A 17,167-nucleotide genomic window follows, 5' to 3' on the forward strand; every position below is an offset into this window, starting at 1 on the left:
AGATGTGTTTAATGTAGATTGGCCATTCTAATCATATACTGGGTAGTGTTTGAAAGAGCTTTGCAAACACAAATTGGTTTTCTTGCAGTTGTCTAAGAAATAAATGTGGTAGATTTCTGTTAAAAAAAAAAAAAAAAGATGATATAACATAGAAATATAAAGAAAAGAGCTGGAAAATTACAGAGTTCAGCAATTCTATTATGCAATTAGATAGGACCGTGGACACTTTGAGATACTGAGAATAGAAGAAGTGCCGATGCTTCTGCTGTACATTCTGTAGTGAGGCATTTTTCTCTAAATTTTTAAATTCACTACTTTATTTTTTTTCTTCCCTTTCAGATACACATTCATGGTAAAAAAAAAATTTTCTTGGAGACCAATATTCTTCAGTTGCTTTTGGCAATAATTAGTCTGCCTTTAGTACCTAAAAAGATACTTGTTTGCTAATTCCAAAGGTGTCTGAAGGAGGTAAGAATGGCCTTCTGAGCTGTTAGACTTTGAAATGAAATAGTAAATCAACTGCTGATAAGACTTATATATCATATTAAACACAAGGAATCTACCAGAAAATCATTACAGTAAAAAGCGACAATTTTGATTGATTAAAATGGTGTGGGCTGGATAGTGTTAAATCATCGTGAGTGATGTGACATTACAATTTTACATATCATATTTCTGTCAAGACAATGAAGGTAAAAGGCATTGTCATCAGACGATAACGGACAATAAGAGGAATCCTGATGTTAAATTTATTACTTGGTTTAGATTTAGAAAGGAGTAATTCTTGTCTTGTGCCACTTATCAAATGACTGTAAATTTAGTGATGATGTAAAATTCGAAGGCAGAGCCACTTACAGTTTTGACAAAGTGCCAGCTATAAAGTATTTACTGTTCTCAGTGGTTCTGCCTTGCACACTTAAATATTTATCAGAAACATGAACTCTTCTGATAAATGTTTCTAATCGTCATTGTGGATTTTTTTTCACATGTAGATTTTTCATCAGAAGCTGATCTCCCATATTTCATGATGGTAGCGATCTTTTGCTCTTTTTTTAATTTAAAAGGACAAAAATACATTACTTTTCACACAGCTCATTCTCAGCATATTTATTTCTTTTAATATCAAGTACATAATGTTTACAAGACTGTATTCCCTTCATTTAAATGGCCATTTATAGCGATAATTAGTGTCATGCTTGCTAAGGACAGCAATAACTCACACGTGCTTGTTGAAAAAGCAGTCACAGAGCCCTGTCGCTCCTCCTGTTCCCTCCCTCTGAGAGGTTAAACTTTTTCTTACGTGATTATTGCTATTTGCTTTCTACATTTGCAGCAGCAAGACCCGTCCAACACCCATATTTATCATCTGGGAAACCTTTATGCGTGGCTTTTAGGAGGATATATTCTGTACAGAGCTGCCTGCCCCAAGGAGCTTGCGGGGATGCCATGCAGGAGATGAGTGCTGCTCGTGTGTGCCCCATGGCCTCCCTTGGGGCCTCACATGCTTTTAATGCTATTACGGCAGAGTTAGCTAAGTGAGGCAAGGTGGAAACAAGCCAGCTCTCCAATATCACCACACACCACTGGGCAGCAGTGCGAAGGCCTGAAGAGAGGAAAGGGCAAAACTGCACGTGTTGCCTGTCTTCCCCAGGCCTGTACACAGCCTGCCCTATCGAGAATAATTTCACTGATTCAATTATGCTGAATCTCAAAATGGTGTGAAGGCAATGGGCTAATTTGGGCTTTATTTTGGTCATGATTCCCCCTTTCCCTCTTCAAGATTTCATTACCAGTTTAGCACAGGATATAAGTGACAGACCATTGCCTTTTATACCAAATGACTCTAAGGGTATTTAGCTGCAGAGAATTAATTTTTTTCACATTCATGGTCAGGGAATGTGAGACCGACTTACATTAAATTTCCCATGCTATTTGGCCTGAGCAGGGAGCAGAAAAAAAATAGTTTCCCTGGCCTGGCTGAATTTCTGATGAGTAGATAAGCTGGGTGCGTAGAGATCCATGCAGCTTGTGAGCAGCCAGTGCACGGCTTCTTTCACATCCAGGGGTGCAGCCTGTGGGGTTTGAAAGATACAGTCATATGTATAACTAAAAGAGGAAACAAGAGTACCTCGTAATTAAAACTCATGACTTAAGTATGGAGATCCAGGGAAGGACTTTTATTTCCTTTAAGAGACATAACATTTTAAAGTGACAAACATACAAGCTTTACAGATAACTTTTTTTTTTTTTTTTGGAAAATAGTTTTGGAAGGCTAGCTTTTTTTTTTTTTTTTTTAAAAAAAAAAAGGAGAAATAGAAGTTTAGAAACTGTCTTGTTTCATAGGAGCATTCTTTTCCTCCTATACAAGCTTCTAGTTTCTAGGTTATTATGATTTTGTATAAGGAGGAGTATGAAGTGTGTATGATTCTGTTGCAAGAATGCAATTTTTTTTTTAAATGAGACTGGCATCCCAGAATCAATATGGATGAAGACATTCCTGAAGGTTAAAAATAAATCTTTTCAAAGAAAAAAAAAAAGCTGTAATGAAGCTACTCTATTACCCCCAACCAACCATTTTATGCAAGATCACATTGGAGGGGGAGGGAAAAAAAAAGAAATCACTGCTTTTCCTAAACTCAGTATCATTTCCTCTAAAGCTTCCATCAAGCAGGGATGAAGTTAGGACCCATATTTCTAAGTTTGCTCAGTTTTCATTGTGATCAGTTATCAGAACAAAACTCCTTGGTCCACTCATGGATTGAATCCATTGATTCTTAGATCAAATTCATTCATGAATCTGTGCATCCCTGTTAGCGGAGAAACCTTCCTCCAGTCGTGAGGGTGCTGTTCATGCCAGTTTATGGTTCTTCTATGTTTTTAGTAATTCTTGTCCTGAGCAATACGGACATCTTGTCCTCTCATCATGCAAAGACATTCAGCTCCTTTTAAAACTTGGACCACATTTTTTTTTTTTTTTTTTTTTTTTCCTCCTCCTGTTTCAGGGATAGATGCATTATTTTCTTGACACTAGATGTCAGTGTAGGACTGAGAGACAAGCTGGGACGCAGGGACCGGTGTTACTGCATTTCCTTATGCATCCAGTTTCAGGACCTGTCGATCTGTCACTGGCTGAAAGTAACATGAAAGCATAAGGTATTTTTTAGTCTTTAGGCAGTGCAGTGGATTCAATTCTTTTTAGTCTTCACTCTTTCCTACTTGTCTTTCTAACTTTTCCCTCTTCCATGTTCTGTTTCACATCATTGTTTTTCATTACTTTTTCTCACTTGTTTTGTCCCTCTTTCCAAATTACTGCATATCTCTTAGAAAAAGTCTATGTCTACCTTGGACTCTTTGTTTTCCCTATCAGTTCAGGGCCAAGGGGTTTGAAAAGGATCTCCTGCATTTATGGCTTTTACTTTTATCCTCTATATACAGACCAAGTATCGGGAATTAGCATCTGGCAATCACTTCATGCCACCATGGTCACACTGATGTGTCTATGGCCACGACTGAGTATTGCAAGGTCACTAGCTTGTGGTTCCCTATACAGTTGGCACAACCTGGACTCAGGTATTTAGTCCTCTTTGCTTAATGATTTGCTTTGTGTCTTCTTTGTTTTTCCCAATTTTTAACCATGGATACGTACATGTTTGACATGTACCTATGTCAAACACATGCCAGATGTCTTCAGTTAAGTGTTGAAACTGAATAATCAGTAGGCATCAGAGTGAACACAGAAATGCATAGTTGGAAAAAGCAGGTGTACCCTGGTTTAAGTGGGAAAATGCTTCTACAAAATGTTTCAGAGTATTCTCAGTTCTGAGTCCCATTTTAGGTGTAAAGTATCTTCAAAAGATCTCAGCCTGGAATCAGAAATTTGCTGCTCATAACAAATACGAATCATTTTTGAGTAAATAAAAACTTTGGCTTTACAGCCTCTTACATATGTTCTAATGATCTCTTCCCTTGCTAACACTCCTCTATGCCACAAGTTTTAACCAGCTTCCTTTTAAGCTGATTAGTCAGTATAATCACTTGTTTAAATTAATAAAAATTATTTCTAATCGCAGGCTAGCACAGATTTTACTGTTTCTTATTATTTCTCTGATAGACTTTGAGCCTGAAAGCTTGTCTGTTATTTCCAAACATATCAGCAGGGAATCAGGGAGAATTGTCCCCCTGCACAGTTTTGCTTTGCTTCTCTTTACACTGTTACTGCTGCAGTCCCTCCGATTGATTATTTAGAACTTCATATCGAACAGTTTGGATATATTCTTTTATGATCACAAGGTTTTTATTAAGTTGTTCACTTTATTGTTTATTATTTGGCCTGACTGATTAGGCTCCAATGTAAGATACTGCCTTTGCTCACCCATCAAAGTCCCAATTAGATGATGAGGGATAATTCATACACAATTCAGCTGTGTTCCTATAGCAAGTGAGTTGCAACACATTTAGCTCCATTCTCATCTCATATGAAAACTTGATGGGTAAATATCTCTGCTGTTCTGTCCTGTCCCTCATTGCAAACCATTACAGCCCTTTGACTTCTCGTTATTCACATAAATATTTCTAGATGCAAGGAGACTTTTTTTTCCCCTGCATTGGCAAAAATCATTGCTCTTGATATTTTTGTAAACCATTTGATATTATATTTTTCTGAATCCCAGTAGCCATGTCTGCCACTATTCCAACAGCTCTGGCTTCCAGGTGGGTTGCGTTTGAGGTTAAGTGGCTCAGCTGGGGTGAGTTATTAGCTATTAGCTAACTTGGGTGTGGGGCACTTCAGCAGTAATCCCACATCCAACCCTTCTGCCCTGGGAATGGTCTGCACGCTGAACTGAAGGTAAAGCAGAATTCAGATTAAAACTTTTAAATGTTTCTGATTAGTTCAGTGGTATAGTCCAAAGACCACCAAAGGTAGAATCGAAAGGTAGTGAAGTAAAACTACCCTATTATATTGCAGGTACACCAAGTGTAAATGTGGATTATACTTTTCTGTGTACTGGACTCATAATATCCTATTGGATATTAGGGATTGTGGCAGGGTTAGTATAGCCCCGCTCGCTGCTCCCTCGCTTTGCTCAGCAGGCTGCTAGCCACCAGTAATTAAAGGGAATAACATCTACTTCTCTGGTGTTGGTTTGTGAGTGTTTGTGTTGCTAAAACAGCATGCTTTGCTCTGTGAGACTTGGCAGGAAAACAAGCTCAAGCAATTCCGTGCCTTCCCCTTGCTTTGGGATGCAGCAGAGCGCTCCTGCAGTGGAGGTGTGAGGTATCTCCTGGAAACAACTTAAAGGGACGTGTTGTGACTCCTGCGCTTGTGAACCAGCTTCTCTGGCTCTGGCGCTTCCTCTCCTCTGCCTCTTCTCCTCTCCTCCCCGCTGCAGCCGGCACCAGTTGACGGAGCACGTTGCTGTGTTAATACCTAGTTAAGGCTGTTCCAGCTGCCGAGTCTCGGCGAGGTCAGTGTCAGGACCGCTTTAGTGTGAGCCCGTGATGTGCAGGGTAAAGCTGGGGACAGAGCGTCCCACCTCGCGCCACGGGGAGCCTCGCAGCTCCGGGCACCCCCACACACCACAGCGCTGCGGACGGCACAGACAATAAAACATAATATGGTCCTGGTCACAAGCAATTAGGGCAGCCTAAAGCAGCACGCAGGCTAATGGCTTGGACGTAACATCGCTGGCATTGCTGGATATTTCTCAGTTCAGGTTGGGGAGGCTGCAGGTGTTAAGGAGCTGTGGAATGCTGCTGTCTGCACGGGTCTGGCAGGTAGCAGAACTCACTCTGCAGCTTATAAAGTAAAAATAGAATCAGAAGATTAAAAAAATATAAAATAGCGAGGTGCTTGCGCTTGTGGCATTACATCACTGGTATCTGAGTTTGCCAGGTGTATGGAATTCAGTAGATATTAGGGATAAGCTGACAGCTGGATTTGAAAAGGCAGTTTTAAGATTTCATTTCTCAGTTCAAGAAAATATTTTCTGTTTTCCAACAAGTTGTCCAAGCACATATATTAGCTGAGATTGTGAGAAAGAAAAGCAAATTTAAAGGCCAAATGCAAATAAAATCCACTTTGCGTTCCTAGCCTTCCCAACCCAGATGCAGGAGGAAGAGAGGAAAGGTGATCCGTAGCACAATATTTATCCTTCCTCCTTTTCCTGGTTACCTTTAACATGCAGGTTAAGCAGTCAATTTTTTCACTCAGTTGTCTGTGAGGTTAATCATAGGCCAGGCATATTTATGTTTCTGTAATACTAGCTTTATTCACTGTCTGTGTCTGCATTTTTTTAAAAGATACTTGTTTTGTGTAATTAAAGAAAGCTAATTCTCATTATTTATTAGTGAGAATTAACACGAAACCCAGTGTAATGTTTATATCGTGTTCAATGTGTGCATGTATGTCCTGAAAGGTAAGAGCGCAATCTATCATTTAAAACTAGGGGATAAAATCTCTGAAAGTCTTTAACTGTTGTGTTTGTCATATGAATCAATATTTCAGTATGAGAAAACTGGCTTGAAGTGATAAAACGCGACTGATGTATTTCTTGGTGGTTTTATGCTTCCCATTGTGTTTTTTTTCCTTGTTTACTTGTTACAGGTGATGTCTTTTTTCTCTTTTTATTGGTCTTTCATTCCTCTAAAGACTAAATATGAACAAGTTGCTTTTCTTTACAGCCTTTCCCTCAAGGCCCTTGAAACACATTGACTACCTTAATGTCTAAAATGTCTTTGCAGCCAGGTGGTAGGGATTATCTCTGTTTAGCATAGGAGGAAAAGGAGACTCACTGAGGTTAAGTAAGCTTTTTCTGATCAGTGTCAGAAATGGAGCTGGGAATATATTTTACAAATTTGTATTTTCCTTTCATTTTTCTACTTGCATGTGTGTTTATGGAACCTATTTTATCTCATAATGTAATGTGTCCCAGCTTTGCATAACATCTATGCATGAGAAAAGAAAGCCATAATTGCCTATAATGTGAATGTAATGTAACCCTTCACTTTCTGCTAAATATATTTGAAACTTAAATTAAATATGACAACAAAACTACAACCTTGACCTGGGCTGAGGCAGGAAAAGGCAATATCTGAAAGAGAAGCCTGGTAGTGCCCCATGAACTGCAGCAGACACTGACTCAAACACTATGTAATCTAAATGTATTCTGCTTCGAGGGATGGGCAAAATACTGGAATCTAGCGAACAGTGTGAATATCAGTGATACTAGGGAATCCCCATTAGAAAGCTTTTGGCTGTGGTATGACAGTGCATATGGCAAAATAAGGCTACAGGTGGTTTGGGAGTCCTGTGAATCTTGTAAGAGAAAACGCTCATTGCTGTGATACCAGGAAACCAAAAATCCCATAGATGGAAGTTGTAGCTATAACATTCCCCTTGTAGATAGGAGGTAGGATGTGGGGGGGGAAATAGGCAGAACGAAACCTGCTGGTTTTTCTCGTTGTTTGTTGACTTGTTAGCACGAGCAGAAAGGGAAGCATGCGTGTATGCCTGAATAGTGCATGTCTGATGGGCTGCTATAAAACCTGATGATCTTGTTCTTCCCTGAGAGCCCATTCAAGCTGTGGTATTGCAACTGAATCATTTTTTTCTGTTTTTTTTTTTTTTTTTAAGCATTTGGTACCTTTTTATTTAGTTTTAAAATAATTTCAGAGACACAGGGCAAAACTGTAACTAAGACTTGCATTGAATTTACAATGGTTCAGATAACTACTGCAGGTTAAGTGCAGTAATTTGCAATTTTAGAAACCTTTCTGGTTATTTACACATGCCTTTCTGTGAATGATATGTGCAAAGGTAGGCACAGTCCTGTGTGACTTTCTTTTTGCAAAACATGTTCTGTCTCTCCCTCCTGAAGTTGTTTTAAAATTGGTGCTTCATGCCATTGTGAGTTTAAACAGGCAGGATTTCTCTTTCTCTACTTTAAGAAGTGTCTATCCAAATGGTGACAAAAAGTTCCTCCTCTTACTGGTATTTTCATTCCAGTGTCTTTTGTTTCTTCTGGGCAACATCCCATAGTTGTTCCCTCTCTTTTCTACTATCCTTATACCAGTGATAATGCCAGATGTGAGAAGTGGGAAAAACTTTAATTTAAAAGAAGTTAAACACTGTCATAATCCTCCTTCCATTTGATTCATTCAGAAAAAAAAAATATAAAGTATCAGCAGCTGGAAAGATGACATGGAAAGAGAGGAGGAAGAGAAGAATTGATGGAGGTCTTAGTAGAGTAGACTGTTACTGCTGCCTAAAGTGCTCATCATTCCAACATTTTTATTCAATCAGCAGTGAAGGCAGAACTATAGGCAACCTCAGTAACAACATCCATTAAGTATGGATAGCAAAGCATATTAGCTGCAAGAGCTGCGAATGCCAAAATAGCTGAATTCTACTGGAGATGTGCTAACGAATGATAACCTGGCAGTCTTTTCAAGAAATCCTATCTTAAGGCACTAAACTATTCTTAACTTTTTTAGCAAATCTGATGGTTAAGATGCTGTATCTCCAAAAACAAGGTTACATCAAATAGATTAGCAAGAGGTGTATGGCAACAGGTCAAATAATCACTTTCTGTTCCTTCCTGTTATCTTGTTTTCTTTCCTGAATCTGGTTATTAAGTAATTTTATATCTCAGTAATGTATATTTTTATATTAACTCACAGGGTTAAAATAGATGATAGCTTATGCATTTTGAGCACTGTATTTGGTTACAGTTTGGAAAGAAACAAGTAAGGTGATACATTTACTAGTCTGGAGTAGAGGAAATGGTTGCTGTTCTAAGTCCTTTATTATTATGAAAGTTTTACCGGAAAAAAAAAATTAGTTGCTGGTAGAATTTACTTCCTCTGAAACTTATATAGAGATACTGAGAAAGTTATGATGGTCTTAAATCATAGAAAAGCAGTGGAGAATTATTCTAAGCATGGAGGGTGGACTACTTTGTAGCACGTCAAACTGGGAATTGTATGCCACACTTCAGACTCGCTTTTTTTTGTAGCTTTAGAAAAGTCATTAAAACATGTGACAATAAGTCAATGAAAATGGATTTTTCTAGGAAAGAGAATGTGAAGTGATTAGAGCTAACCAGTCACTGAAATTCCTATTCTCTGGAAACTTTAAAAAAAAAAAAAAAAAAAAAAAGTATCATTCTGAAATGCAACAGAAATGACATTTTGAAATTTTCCATGTAATGAAAATTCTGACATTTTGCTTAGAGAAGGTCAGAGTGACATTTCTTGTGAAATATTTGAAGCATTTTCTGAGGCTTCTTGGGCCATCTCCAATAGCCTGCCAGGTAGAAACCTGAGTATTTTGGGTAACCGTGGAACACGATGTTCCTGGGCTGTTGAGGGCCAGGAGCTTGGAAATGTGGTCTCTGCAGCAGTCTGGCTGCTGGGTTGCCATGAAGCCAGATGGACAGGTTGGCAAGAAACCAGGCAGATTCTTCTGGGTTTTACTGGAATTTAGCAGCAACCAACAAGTTCTCACCTAACATTTTAATAAATCAGTATTTCAGAAAGTTACCAAGGAACTCCAGCTTCTAATGTTTGTCAAGTCCTTTAAGGTCTTTGAGTGAACAATATCCTAAGACATCTAAAGGTCCTTATTCTTTCTGAATTCCTGAATGTATTAAACTTTATCCTACTAAAGTATGCGCTTTATAATTTTTTTTCTTTTTAAACTTGGAGAGGATTTTAAATTGTGTCTGTCATTCTGTGGACAAACTCATTTCTCTTGGACTCTTCATTATTTGGATGTTACCATATCTGGTAGTTTCTTCTTTTTGCCGGCTGTGGCACACAGTATATTTGAGATAATTCCAGAGGTTTAAGAGCCTCTCCTTCCATCTGCTTTTGTGAAACTGTGCAGTCTGAACCAGTACTGCCATCTGGGTAGGAATATGATCATCTGATGGAATGGAATAATTTTATGTAAACTTCAATGAATACAATATATGAATGGGAGACAGAGATGTCTATGAATACCTACCATTTCATCTGAGAAGTGTTTTCCTGGCTAAAACAATTAAATCACTTCTTATTCAGATTTTTTGGTAGTCAGGTGTAGCATCTTGTCCAGGGCACTGATTTGATGCAAAATCCCTGATATTGTCATATTATAGAATTCACTTCAGATATGGGTTGTGATTTCCTGCCTTTTTCTAGCTATAGCAAATCTCATTAGGAAAAAAACTTGCATAATATCTTCTGTGAGAATAAAACACAACTTATCTGACTTTTGTGTCCACCCTTTTTGTATTGTGTTCTTGCCCTTGCTTCCTGTCTGGTAAGGAAGCTTGGATTCAGGTCCTCAACTCTTCTCTTTATATCACAGTGATGCACCTACTCTTTCTAAGAATCAAGTTATATTTAAGTCTGTGAGTGACTGTGACTATAAGTCCAAAGTAGAACTCAATAACAAAAAAAGTGATGAAAAATATTTATACGATCTACATAGATTTTAACAGTTTTTATTTCACTGTGTTGCTGAAACTTTTTGCATTTTTTTAAAAAAATACAACATATGGTACAAAGTATACAGACATGTTTATTGATGATGAGAATAACTGGCAATAGTCGATCTTGGCAGGTAGTAGTCCCTGGTGGCCAAGGAGTCCAAACTGACCAAAGAGATTTTATTTATATATTTATTTTCTCTCTGATATGCAACTCTGCAGATATCTGCAGTAGTCTTGGGGGATCTGATTATCATTTTTATGTTTTAGTAAAATATGTTTCAGAAAGTTCTTAAAGCAGAACAGAAAGTGCAGAAATTTTAAGGAATTGCAAAATGTTATCCTCTAAAATGTTTTGCTTTTTTCAAATTACAGTAAAATATTCACTATCGGTCTTTAGTTAAATAACCGATTTATTTTGATGCTGCGCAGAACAAGAATTGAAAATAAACCAGAAAGAAAATTAAGTAGCTTAAATAGAAAACGAGGAGGGATGGAAGGGAAAAAATGTTGACACAAAAGGGTCAGGAGAAAGGGATGGGAGAGGGGGAAGATGAAAAAAAGTCAAAGAGCTCAGAATAGATATTTTTATTTGGCTTGTATATTTTCACAATGACATTTATAGCTGTAATTCACAGAACTAGGAGAAAACTCCATTTTTTTGCAATAGCCAAAGTGGTTTTGCATGCATTTGTGCATCGGGGTCTACTTCAGAGATGTAAGAATTCTGGAGACATCATATAGTAAACGTGTTTTTTTTCCACCTCAGCTAAAAATGCACCAGTCTATTCCTCAGAAGAGAAAAAAAAAAAAAAAAAAAAACAATCAAACAAATAAAAATCCCAGTACTTTTTTTATAGGGGCCTCATTGATTAGTGCTTGATATCTCTGAAGCAAGCAGATTTTGCACAAATGTTAGCTCATCATGCCTATGGGCTAGCTGTTGAAGTAGAAAACGGTAAATCAAGGAAACAAAACAATTTACAGTGTAGGAATTGATTTCTGGAATTGCACACATGCATTCCCTTCTGCTTCCTGAGGAAATGGTGAGGAGTTTCCTTTGCAACTGAAAAGCTTGTATATAGGCTGCTTTGATAGCACTGCTGAGCTCAGTGAATTGGGATTCACAGAAACCTCAGTTCTTTTTCTCCTTCCCTTGAGCTACAGAAACCTTTTTGGGTAGTTCTGCTGGAGCACATTTGCTCTGTGGTATCTGCTGATGCTATTTAGAGCTATGAGGGAAATTACAGCTGGTGACTGGAAAAGATTTGAAGGAGAATGTTAGCCAGATATATGAATTCCTCTTCTGCTGTTCTTGCACTGAGGGCCTTGCAGACCATGGAACTCAAGCTTAACTGTCCTTAGCCCATGGACAGCATGGGAGACCGAGCGCCCTAAGGCTATGTGGGGACTGCCTGATGAGTGACTTCACTAGGTGGCTTTGAGTTGAGAATTTGCTCAGATTTTGCTGAGAACTTGGAATCTGTTTCTCACTTGGAAATCCCAGTTAACATTTTGTGAGAAATCCTTATGAGAAGTATTTGTGAGAAGTCAGCAAAACTGTTAGACTCCAGAGTAATTTCAAATAAGAAAAGGTCCAAATCAGTAATTTCATTCTCAGCTATCTCCCTGCAGGTTGGAGTGGTGGAAAAGAGGGAGGACAATGCACCTCTTATGGAGATTGTCAAATTCAGTCTGTACTGACCTTGAATTATATCACTTCATATTTTAAATATATAAAGCAAGGTGAATTCTGCAGGTTTCAGACTAATGGCTTTGTGTGTGTGATACTTCCATATTTTATCACCTATTGTATGTGCTTTATGGTGGAATAGTTGATCAGATATGTGCAGTCTTGGGCTTTGTTATGAGAATCCACCAGAAACACAAAAAAGGCAATAGTGTATCTACAGCACATCCACTCCTGTTTTTTTTTCTTCTCTATTCATCATCTAGTTTTACAATGATCGGTAGACAAAAATTGTAGAGCAAGGGCACCTCCATATTTTATTTTCCTCTTGTCCACATGGTTCTCAAATACAACAGTTATCTCTTACTCTGAAGAATTCACAGTTGTAGGGGAGATTTTCTGAACTTAATTTGATCTTCTGGTGAAAGTGTTTCACATTTAAAGACTGGTTGTCAAAGTGCTCTGTACTTAAAATAGCCAGGAAATGTAGTCTAGAACAGTCTCTATGTGTTGTGACTTCTAATATTCAATAACTATTACAGAAACTTCTTCTTCTCCCAGAAAACTACACGACAGTTGTTCACTTGATGTACAGAATATCAAATGCTCAGCCAAGAAGTGTCACGACACAGATAAAGAATATTAGAGCTATTATTTAAACAATGGTGGGTGTTCTGGTGGCAAAAGTAAACAGAAATATCTTCAATACTGAAAGATAATCTAAAGGGTCTGGGCCTCCATCTGTTCTCTATGCTAAAACAGAGAACAGAGCATGGTCTGATTTAGCAGGAGAGGGGAAGGAAAGCATGAATGAGGGCAATCGTTCTAACTGCTTCAACAGTAAGCCAAATCGGGCAGTCAATACCTAATAGAAAGGACTTCCTCATGCAGAGGAGCTGATTTTCACAGAGAAAAGATTACATAATTCCTGGAAGGTTTGAATTAGATAATTCAGCATCAGAAAAAATCTTTCTAATACTAGGTAGAATTCTACAGGAAAGGCATAAACCTGAAAATGGAAGAAATTTGCCTTCTGTTTTCAAGATAAGGATATTCCTGAAAAGCTTTTTAAAATATATTTATTAGCAGAGAGTTCACAGATGGCTTCCCTAGCAGTTCACTTTGCAGATGCACATTGCTGACTTCCATGACTTAATAGAAAGAAAACTCTGTGGTTTTTTTTCTGTATATGTAGCTTATAGTAGTTAGACTTTAAGTCTGATGCACATAATTCCCATACATAAACCAGTCAGGATATTTTCTGCTCACTTAAGTGTCTCACATGACTCTCTCTCTCTCTCTCTCTCTCTCTCTCTCTCTCTCTCTCTCTCTCTCTCTTTTTCCCCTTCTCAATCAAAGACTAGTAGTATTGGCTTTAAGATTGCTAAACTTGGTATTCTAGTTTTTGCCATCATGCACTCCAGAACTAGTAAAATGTAGACTACTCCATTTCAAATGTATTTCCGTGGTCTCTGAAGCTAATGGGGCAGTCATGTTTAATTTTTTTTTAAAGGCAACAGGTAAAGTGCTTATTTGGACACTAGTTATACCAGTTCTCAAAGTTATTTCTAAATTTCCCAGAAGTCCCATTGGAAGATGAATTTTGCAATGTTTTCTCTGCACCAGACTACCTTGTTTCAGACCAAGAGAGGCTAGTTATCTAAGTCGAGGACTTCAAGTTAAAAGAGGGTGTACTCTGGCTCCCCGATGTCTACTGAATATTGTTTGAGTAGAATTCAGTTACAATAACAGTCTTCACTAGGCAGGTCCAAAAATATTGAAATCTATGTACTTTTTTTATACTTAATTTGAATCTGCACATTTGTGAGTTAGGCTGCAGCGAACTCACATTTGTCATAGATGAGGCAAACATAAAGGCTCCACAGATTTACCGGAGTGTTATGCTTGCACCCAAAGGAATCTCCTCACAGTTCACTCTTCAGAACCTTAGTGGTGTTGCCGAAAACATCCAAGCATCAGATCAGATCATTTAGCTCAGAAGGTCCTAGAAAAGGGATATTTCAGTGTAAATTGTTGCTGTCATTTTTCATTTTCTCTCCATAGAATAGGAAATATTTCGATGTTTCACTTACAAAAGCTCTATAGTTCATAATTTTATTTGGAGAATATTTTTTGTGTATGTGTGTTTTTGTATGCATGCGTATCCATGAAAAATCTGTCCAAATAGCTGTCTGATGCCTTTTTCACACTAGTGCTCTCTAGTGGGATTATCTCTTGAGGATTTGAAGCAATACTCATTCAACCAAAACTGTGGCAGAGATGGCATAACTAGCATCAGAGTAGCTCTGTCTTTTTAGATTTCCAAGACAGATGCTTAGAGTTCATTGCACACTTACAAAGTACTAACAAGACCTTGGGCTTCAATCCAAACACAGTTTGGGTGTCTCTGAGACTTCTTAGTGCACTGTGTCTGCTTTCTGTCATCTATCTGTATCCGACTGCCTTTATACATGTAGTTTCTGTGGCTGAAAATATTACTTTATATTTAGCTTTCTAATATTCTCACTTGTGATGTTTTCTCAAAATCAACCCCCGTTCCAAATATTTTTTTCTTTTAAATGAATTTGTGTTTGTTTTTTTTTCCCTTCAATGTGCAGATGCTGTTTTCTTATTGTATATTGTGTGATAGTGGCGTTTTCAGATCTGAGGTCTGCAAGTGTGGGGCTTTTGCAGTGAGTTTGTTTCATAGAGAAGAGAATTACATGTAATTGGGATATTGTAAAATGGATTTCATTTCGTTCTCCACATTCTTCCTTTTTAGTTAACTCGGTGATACGTAGTCAATTTACAAGCACAAAATTTGACAGCATAGTGTATATGTGTGTATGTATACATATACATTAGTGTGTGTATATATATAATATGTATTTCAAATCTATCTAGAGAATACCTTTACTAATGCTATTAATAGTATTGTCAAGTTGTTACAGACTTTTTTTACATTTGAAAGTGTGAAATGGTAGAATTCCAACATCATCTTTCAGGATTCATAGGGTAATCCAGATTGAGGCATATTTCAGGTTAGAAGGGATCTCAGAAATATTGAGTCCAAACTCCTGTTCAAACAACTGTAAGATCTAAGTCACCAGGGCTTCTATTTAGTCAGGTCTTGAAAACCTCCATGGATGAAGACTGGACAATCTCTTTGGCACAAATGCCCTTCATTTACAGGTGCAGTTCTTTGTGCAGGATTTTGCATTTGTCCTTGCTGAATTTCATTCGTTTCCAGCTGGTGTTAACTTCAGCCTATCTAACTTTCCCTGCATGTCAGCCCTCCCTCTTGAACTTATTGACTGGTCCCCACCAACCTGGTGTCCTTGCTGACTTAATGAGGGTAGAGTCCATTGCTTTCTCCAGGTCATTGATACAGACGTTAAACAGGGCCAGTCCCAGGAGAGACTTCAGTTGTAATTAGCATTCAGGTAGAATATGAGTCATTAGCAACTGCTCCGTAGGCTTTTTTATCCAACTATTTAGTTGTACACCTATTTAAACCATAGCATCCTAACTTGGAATGTAAGAGTATTGTAGGAGACAGTGTCAAAAGACTTGCTAAAATCAAGGTAATTTACATCCACTGCTGCTCTTTCTCCCCCAGATACAGTCATTTTATCATCAGCTTAGTCTACCATAATTTACCCTTATAATACCATGTCAATTGTTTCCAGTCACCTTATTCTTCTTTACATGCCTAGAATTACATTCCAAGAGAATTATTGCCAGGATTTTCCCGGGGACTGTCTGACCTGTACTTCTCTAGTTTGTGCTGTAGGCTTTTCTGAAGGTGGATGTGACATTTGTCATCAGGGACCTTTCCTGATCTTCAGCAGCTCTCAGAGATGATAAAAGGTGGCCTTGCGAGGATTTTGGCTAGTCTCAACAGCTTTCTTGGTTGACTCCCAGCAGGTTCAATGGACTTGTTGGAGGTTGGATCATCTGTTATAATAACATATTAATAATCTGTGACTCAGTCCTCCTCACTGCTCAGTTCTTCTCCTTCAACCCTTCCTCTAAGCATGGAAACTGGGGAGATTTTGTTGGTGAAGCCTGAAGCAAGGAAGGCATTGAGTGTTTCAGTCTTATTCCTGTTTTCATAAATCATTCACTGCCCTGTTTAGTCCTTTCCTATTAATGGAACAGTAGGAGCTCTTTAAACTGTGTTACAGCAACAGTTTTTAATGTTTTTGCGAGTCTTCAGTGACCTCTTTTTTCTAATACAGTCTCCACATGTCCAGACCATGTTTCTAAATCTCTTTTTTTGGTGCCTATCCATATTTCCATCTCATATATTGTTTTTTTTTTTCTCTGGAGCTCTGTCATAAGTTTCTTGTTTAGTCGAACTAGTCTCCGTATGTGCCTATTTGTTCGGTTGTTTTTTTTTTGAGGAATGAGATGGACCATTCTCATATTTAGACCATGCAGTCCATAAAGATTTATCAGTTTCCCTGAGCTCTTCATTCTTATTTCTAGGACCTCACACCAAATATCACAGAATCATTAAGGTTGGAAGGGACCTTTAGAGATCATCTAGTCCAACTCCCCTGCCCCAGCAGGGACACCTACAGCATGTGACACAGGGTGGCATCCAGGTGGGTTTTGAAGACCTCCAGAGAAGGAGACTCCACAACCCCCCTGGGCAGCCTGTTCTAGGTCTCTGTCACCCTCTCAATAAAGAAGTTCCTCCTCACATGGAGATGGAACTTCCTGTGTTGCAACTTACACCCATTTCGTCTTGTTCTGTCACTGGCCACCACTGAGAAGAGCTTGGTCCCTTCCTCCTTACATTGCCACTTCATGTATTTATACATGTTAATCATATCCCCTCTCAGCCTTCTCTTCTCCAGAGAAAACAGGCCCAACTCACTCAGCCTTTCCTCATATGAGGGATGTTCCAGTCCCTTAATCATCTTAGTCGCTCTCCACTGGACCCTCTCTAGAAGAGCCATGTGCCTCCTATCCTGGGGAGCCCAGAACTGCACACAGA

The 17,167-nt window shown here is 38.3% G+C and overlaps 1 long non-coding RNA gene across 1 annotated transcript in view; it reads left to right on the top strand.

Moving 5' to 3' along the window:
• The first annotated feature begins 4,790 nt into the window (after window positions 1–4,790).
• Window positions 4,791–17,167, top strand: part of LOC112951413 — a 64,775-nt gene continuing 52,398 nt past the window's right edge. The window contains exon 1 of the long non-coding RNA XR_003250192.1: window positions 4,791–4,846. This is a non-coding gene — a long non-coding RNA (uncharacterized LOC112951413). The remainder of the gene's footprint in view (window positions 4,847–17,167) is intronic.

This window comes from Nothoprocta perdicaria, unplaced genomic scaffold (assembly GCF_003342845.1).
Source record: "Nothoprocta perdicaria isolate Ctin4 unplaced genomic scaffold, notPer1 scaffold_35, whole genome shotgun sequence".
Classification (NCBI taxonomy): Eukaryota; Metazoa; Chordata; class Aves; order Tinamiformes; family Tinamidae; genus Nothoprocta; species Nothoprocta perdicaria.